The sequence below is a fragment of the Lissotriton vulgaris genome, chromosome 3_2 (assembly GCF_964263255.1).
Source record: "Lissotriton vulgaris chromosome 3_2, aLisVul1.2, whole genome shotgun sequence".
Lineage (NCBI taxonomy): Eukaryota > Metazoa > Chordata > Amphibia > Caudata > Salamandridae > Lissotriton > Lissotriton vulgaris.
Genome location: NC_141690.1, coordinates 170,243,432 through 170,250,283, shown reverse-complemented (window position 1 = coordinate 170,250,283; position 6,852 = coordinate 170,243,432).

The following is a 6,852-nucleotide window of genomic DNA, read 5'->3' as shown; positions in this document are numbered from 1 at the left end:
GGTCAGATCATATACACCACATACTCTGCATATGCCAGGGGAGTCCTCATATCGATCCGAGCTGGGGTCCCATTCGAACCTCTCTACTCACTGATTAATACTGAGGGACAGCTGGAGGGAAGGGAACAGACAATAGTTAACGTATATGCCCCAAATATTCAACAGAGTGGGTTCTTCACCAATCTATAACAAAAAGTAGAGCCGTTCTGAACTGCAACGACTATCATTGGAGGTGACTTTAACTGCACAGCCAATGTCTTACTGGACTGCTCACTCCCTTGCCCTCTTCCCAGATGGTCTGCACAGCTAAAATGTTCGCAGATTGGCAACAACAGTGGGGCCTAATAGACTCCTGGAGACACCAAAACCCGCACACATGAGACTACTCCTTTTTCCCGGGACTCCACAAGGTGCACATTCGTCTGGACCTTTTTCTTTCCACCCCTGACTTGCATAGCCTGATAAAAGCTATAGAATACCTATCTTTCACTATCTCAGATCATAACCCTGTGATATTGCAAGTACAGTGGGCCTAGCCTAGGCCCTCCATACCTACATGGCGACTCCAACCCAATTTATTGGAAGATCCATTCTTCCGTTTGCCTATAAGAACAAAAATCACCCAATACACAAGTACGCCGACTACCCTCCAGATAGAGTGGGATGCCTTTAAGATGGTGACATGAGGGTACTGCATAGCTGAAGCTAAAGGAGTTAGACAAACACTGCTGCATGACTTTGACATAGCTGCAAACCACTCGATAAACATAGAGACCCAACGGCCAGGTCGCCCCAAGCTCCAGCCTGACCTCCTGACAGCTAAAGAGGTGGTAGTGGCACAGGTAGAGCGGCCGAGGTGTTTTGATTAAAAAACACTACATAGACAAAACACAAGCGGAGAGGGATAAATCAAGCTCTTTATTGGCCTGGCTGGCAAACCCAGAGAGGTGGGCCTCACCAGTCATGGAATTAGTATACGGCGAGGGTGCTTGAGTATACACACAGGGGGATATCAATGATGCATTTGCTAACTACTACTCTGAGCTTTATACTAGTTCCCCCACCAGACATCTGCAAGACCCATGAGAATATCTAACAGCTCTCTGACTGCCTTGACTTTAAGGGGACGACGGGAGGGACCTAGGAAGGGAGATCACAGCACACGAGATAGCGCTCAGGTACGGATGGTATACCGGCAAAATGTAATACTACATATTCTGCTGAACTGACACCCCACCTCAAAGGACTATATGCAGCAGCTAAAGAAACTGGCTGTCTCCCAGACACTGCATATTTTTCTTTCCAATACTCCACAAAAACAAACTGCGTTGTGCGCTAAGAAGGAACAACGTCCCAACTTTGCACTCCAATTAGAAAAGTTTACAAAATATATATCCTGATGTAATTCTTCCATCAATTTGTAACTATTCTGTAGTCAATTTCTTGAATTGTAAATCATCATATATTCAATTTGAAGTATTCATATACATAGTGTTAGAACATCACACGCTGATTGAAAGTGTCCATGCATTTGATCGGAATCCCAATGCATTTTGGAACTAGCCCTTCCTCAGGGGAATGTGTCCTGAAATATAATCAACAACCTATAATCAAATATTCAAATATCCAAGAAATTCACAGCCCATCAGTCAAATTTGTAATCAAGTGAAGCTGCAAACATACGTGTCAAGTCATAAGCAAAACGTGTCATTTCAGTGCACTCCAAAGATAATAAGCATTGGCATAGCCAATAGATCTCACCTTTGGGACCTTATAAGTGTTTAACTGTGCAACAGTTGATGGTGTTACACCAAGTATATTGTGCTGCATAACTAAATACGTATGAGGTCCCAAAAGCGAGACCAATTGCTATGCCAATTGCAGATTTCTGAAAGTTTTAAGATATTAATATGTAATACGTGTGACTGAGTGATGGGACCTGCATATTGCATTATATGTTGTTGTTATTATGAGAAGCCTACTTAAATTGTATCTGTTATTTTACAGTTGCAAAACGGACGGGACACTGGGGAAGACAGAGATGCTCCCAGGATCGGATCACACAGGATGGCTTAGTATGAAGTGTCTGGCAAATAGCTTCTAAATTTTCAGAACTGAACCAGTTGAGCCCTTATTAACATTCATATTCAAAATCTCCAACAAGCTGTGCACAAATCGACCAGGCATACCCAGGGAACGGAAGTCCAATTACAAAGCAGTGTCGGATCCAAAGAAGTGTGTCTTGTTTGAATTAACACCACATTGAAGTTAGAACAAATCTGCAGACAGTGAAACTGAATTGCATGTATTTAAATGGCTGGAGGGCGGTAGATGAAACCACTGTTATGTCTGTAGTGAGGGTGAAAGGGCCCCCTTTGCAAATGCAATGAACAAGTGTGTTATCATGCAGCTGCTGATTACACTTCCTGGAAACCTGGCATTTTGTAGATGCAATGTAACTCGCAACAGTTGATTTAAGGGTTTCCCTTTCCATTCGTTCGGAGTTATAAAGTGCATATAGTGCTTGTTTGATCTCAATTTTATCTTTGGGTTCAATCCTACTTGGGTCGGAGAAGAGATCTTCCCTGTTCACGGCACTCAGTGTTTTTAGGATTCCCGCAAGCCAGGGGATCAACATACCATGTTCACATTTAAGACAGTCTTTTATAATGTTTTACGTTAAAGTGGCTGAGTTATTCCTCCAGATCCTAATCCAGAAAAGAACGGGTCTAGATCTAATAAAATCACATACATAGGGGAGGTTTAATTCCTCGTGGCAAATAAATTCAGAAGATGAAATTGGGGAACCCAGTATTTCCCTGCAAAATCGACCTTCTTCTCGCTGGATACTAGGATTATTCCTCAATCCCCAGACCTCAGCCCCGTATGTGGCTACTGGTAAGCACTGTAACCTAAAAATGTTTAAAATGGCTCTAGTGGCGCCTATTTTCTTTGGGCGGGACAAACTCAAAATGGAATTGGTGGCTTTCGAGAACTTGCCCATGGCGTGGGCCGTATGCCCACTCCATGAGCCGTTCGCAGCGAAAACCAAACCTAAGTACGGGAATGTTGTTACAGATTCTAGTTTATCTGTCCCTATATGTATAGTGTTGAGCTTTCGTTTCCCAGGTCCACATGGCATAATAATAGATTTTTTGAAATTGACGCGCAGGTCTAAGCCCTCCATGTAAAACCTTTAACAAGTAAGCGAAGGGCATTTGGTGTTCGTCCCGTAAGGACCGCATCGTCTGCGTATAATAAAACTGGCAATGGTTGCCCCTGGATTATTGGTACATCACTAGTCACTTGTTTTAGGGTTTTGGCTAAACCATTAATGTAAACGATAAACAACAGGGGTGCTAAAACGCACCCCTGTCTTACCCCTCTACCAATGTTGATGGGTCCAGAAACTTCTCCACCCATCCCAATCCTAACTTGTGCTTTGAGATCGGTATTGAGGTACGCCAGGAAATTAACAAGGGCCTCGTCCAGTCCATAATTCAAAAGAATTGCCCATAGTTTAGATCTATTCACTAGATCAAAGGCGGATCAAAGATCCATGAACGCAAGGTAGATAGGGGACGATCAAGCAACGCTATACTTATAAATAATCAGTTTCAGGTTCAAGCATTGCTCAACCGTCCCCACCTTGCTCCTGAATCCCATCTGACACGGGTCCAATAGACCCGTATCTTCAGTCCACTCTACCACCCTATTATAGATTACTCGCCCCAAAATTTTTAAGGTGTTATCCAAAAGAGAACGGTAATTCACTGGATCCGACCTCTCGCCCTTTTTAAAAATTGGAACTATAGTACTAGTAGCCCGGGTAGTGGGCATGGGTACTGTTGGCAGGCTATTAAAAACATTGAGGAGGATTGGTGCACATAGATCCGGACTATGGTTAATTATATCTATGGGCAGTCCATCGGGACCTGGAGCCTTGTTTCCAAGGCTCTCTTTGATGGCTATCTCCACCTCATGGAGATCTATCTCTAAGCCAAGGAGCTGACCAGGGGTAAAGCTAGTTAATTCCTGAAATGGAGCAGCATAGATTTTGGAAAAATGGGCCTCCCAAGAGCTGCTGATTATGTTGCAGCTAATTGCGGTTAATTGTTTGCCCATTTCTCGCATTTTTCTAACAGCTGACCAAAAGGAGCCGCTGCTTTTCAAATTTGCGCTCCCAACCAGCGACTCCCATTGTTCTTTTAATAATGCAACCTTCCTTTCAGCTATTTTAAGTTTATAAAATTTCCTGGCTGCCTGTACCTCCATTAAGCACCTTGGTTTAGTGGTTAATGCCCTGCGCAATTCCCTATTTGCTAATGAGCAGGCAGAATCAAACCACCTTGGTTCTTTCCCTTCTTTTGGTAGTGGAACTGACAAGGAAGTTTTTAAGGCTAAGCACAGTTTACCAAAATCATCGATTATCCTATGACAGTTCCCATCCATTGTTAAGCAAGAATTAATTAACTGGGGATATTCCCTGTTTACACTTTCCAATATTGCCCCGCTGTCAACTCCCCTCGTTTTTGAGACGCAAGCCGTCACCCGTGGGTGTAATATCTCTTGCGCCATTTAAGTTGGCGTATACCTGGCTAGGGCCTCATTTTAAAGTCACAGTGAGGGGGTTGTGATCACCAAACGATGTTTCTACCACTGTAGATTTTGTCACACGGTCTAATAAATGGGGAGACATAAAGATAAAACCAATGGTGAAGGAGCAATCCCTGCCTCTGAACGTAGGGGCGTGAAGTATACTAGGAGTGTGGCTTGTATGCATAGCGTTGCTGAGGGTATACTCAGTTAGTATATTGGCTAATTCAATGTCCCTTCGTTCAGCTTGATCTAAGTGATTTCTATCCTCAGTCCTGCAGTTCTTTGGGATTTTCGCATTAAAGTCCCCCCCAATTAGAATCCCTGTTTCCTCCCCAGTTTCTAAACTGGTTTCAAGATTCTGTAAAGTCTTAGAGAGTGCTTCAAAATTTTTGTTAGGTACAGAATAAAAATCATTGTTATAAAAATTGATTAAATAAATCTGGGTCTTTCTCTTGAACTCTAAAATCTGTATGTTCGGGTTTCCTCTTGAGAGGTCTCTAATTGTGCCACCAGCCAGTATCTTGATATCAATGAACAGGCCTCCCACTGCGCGTCCTGAATCAGGCTTGGGTGCTGTCACGCTAAAGCAATGGTTGCCCTCTATATATAAATTCTCAACAGCCCATGTCTCCTGAAAGATAATAATGTCTTTACTATCCAGTAGCTGGACCCATTGTGGATTTGACAATCTTGGTTATAGCCCTGCTACATTCCAGTTAAGAATGGACAAGTCACAGTGATTGGTATGTCTAATTGACTTGCTTCTGACACTCATAACTGTACTTCGCTTAGGGTTAGTTGGTATAGGAGATGCAACCTCTTGTGTAGTTACAGGTGTGGTAGTATGAGGTTGTATTGCTGTTTCCTGAGTTGTGTTAGTTAGTATTGGGGGTAAGTGTTCCTCATTATCATTGCTTTCATCTTGACATCCGATGTTACTTCCCCTTTTCCCCAGTCAGTCCTCATCTTCTAAGTTTAAGAAGGCGTGTTCAAACCGATTATAGGTTGAGATGTTATATAGGGGCCCTAACTCATTCTGACGCAAATTCAGGTTTGAATTCAAGCTTAAATATGGCCTCTCACTATGGTTGTGCGGAGGCATAATGGGGAAGTATGGGTGTGGCATCGAGTGTCCCAGGAATGGGGCCTGGTAGCGCTGAGCTGGGCCATTCATTAAGCCAAAATCTTGATTCAGTTGGTGAAATGGGAATAAATCCCTGATACCAAGATTTGGATCCTGATAACGCAGAGCCGGGTTATTCATGGGGTTAGAGTTTGGGGCTACCCAGGGGAAGCAAAGTCGTATTAAATTCCCACGGTGAGGGCAGTGGCGCATTAGCAAGGGTTTTTTGAGCCCATTGAGGGGACCTAAAGTTTATAACTATGCAGTCCCCATCAAACTTTTTTCTCAGTGGGCCCACCCACCGACTCCTTTTGTTTGAATAATCTCCCTTACTCCTTCCATTGGGAAATGACAATTTATAGATAAACAATGGAGAATCCTGTATTTAAGAGTGATATGGTTTTCCTCTTGGTCGTTCTTTAATTTGGGCACATTGACTAAAACCAGCACATATGCCCCACATTCAGGCGGGAAGCTGATGCGGGTGGGAATCTTCCGCGTGTTGGTTGACATGTTTAGTTCGGATTGAACTGTGGGGCGGTTTTAGGCATCATTCTTAGTTTGTCGAGTTGGGGCCCTTTTGCTTTTATCAGCGTTACGATCCGTCCCTTCCAAACTAGCTACCTTAGTCGTGTTTGGATTAGGGGCATGTGTAGCTAGAGGTTGACTTTTGCTTGTGCTAGGTACGGGCGTCGTTGGAGTTGGTTTATTATGGGCAACTGTGTTTGTGTTAGCTCCGTTGTTTTTGGCCTTGGTTCCACATAGTGTCCCCACGTTGAGTTTATTTATTATGGTCTGCCCTATGCCCAATTTTGTTACATGGTCATCCAACACTCTCAACCTCTTATCCATGTTTAGGATTTGTTGATTAATTGGATCTAAAAGGGTAGACAATAATGTCTCCATCCTCCCCCAAAAGCCTTTGTTCCCCAGTGCTACACTGCCTTCTATGGCAAGGGAATCACTTCCGATAAGTTGGTCTTCCCCCTTATCCCTTTCCCGCTCTACGGGGGCAGGAATCCTCCGACGTTGCTTGCGCCCATACTTGTTTCTCTGTGTTTTTAGCGATAACTCAGTGTCTAAGTGCTTCAGTTTTCTCTTAGCTTTTTGGCACCTGGTTCGCACAGGAA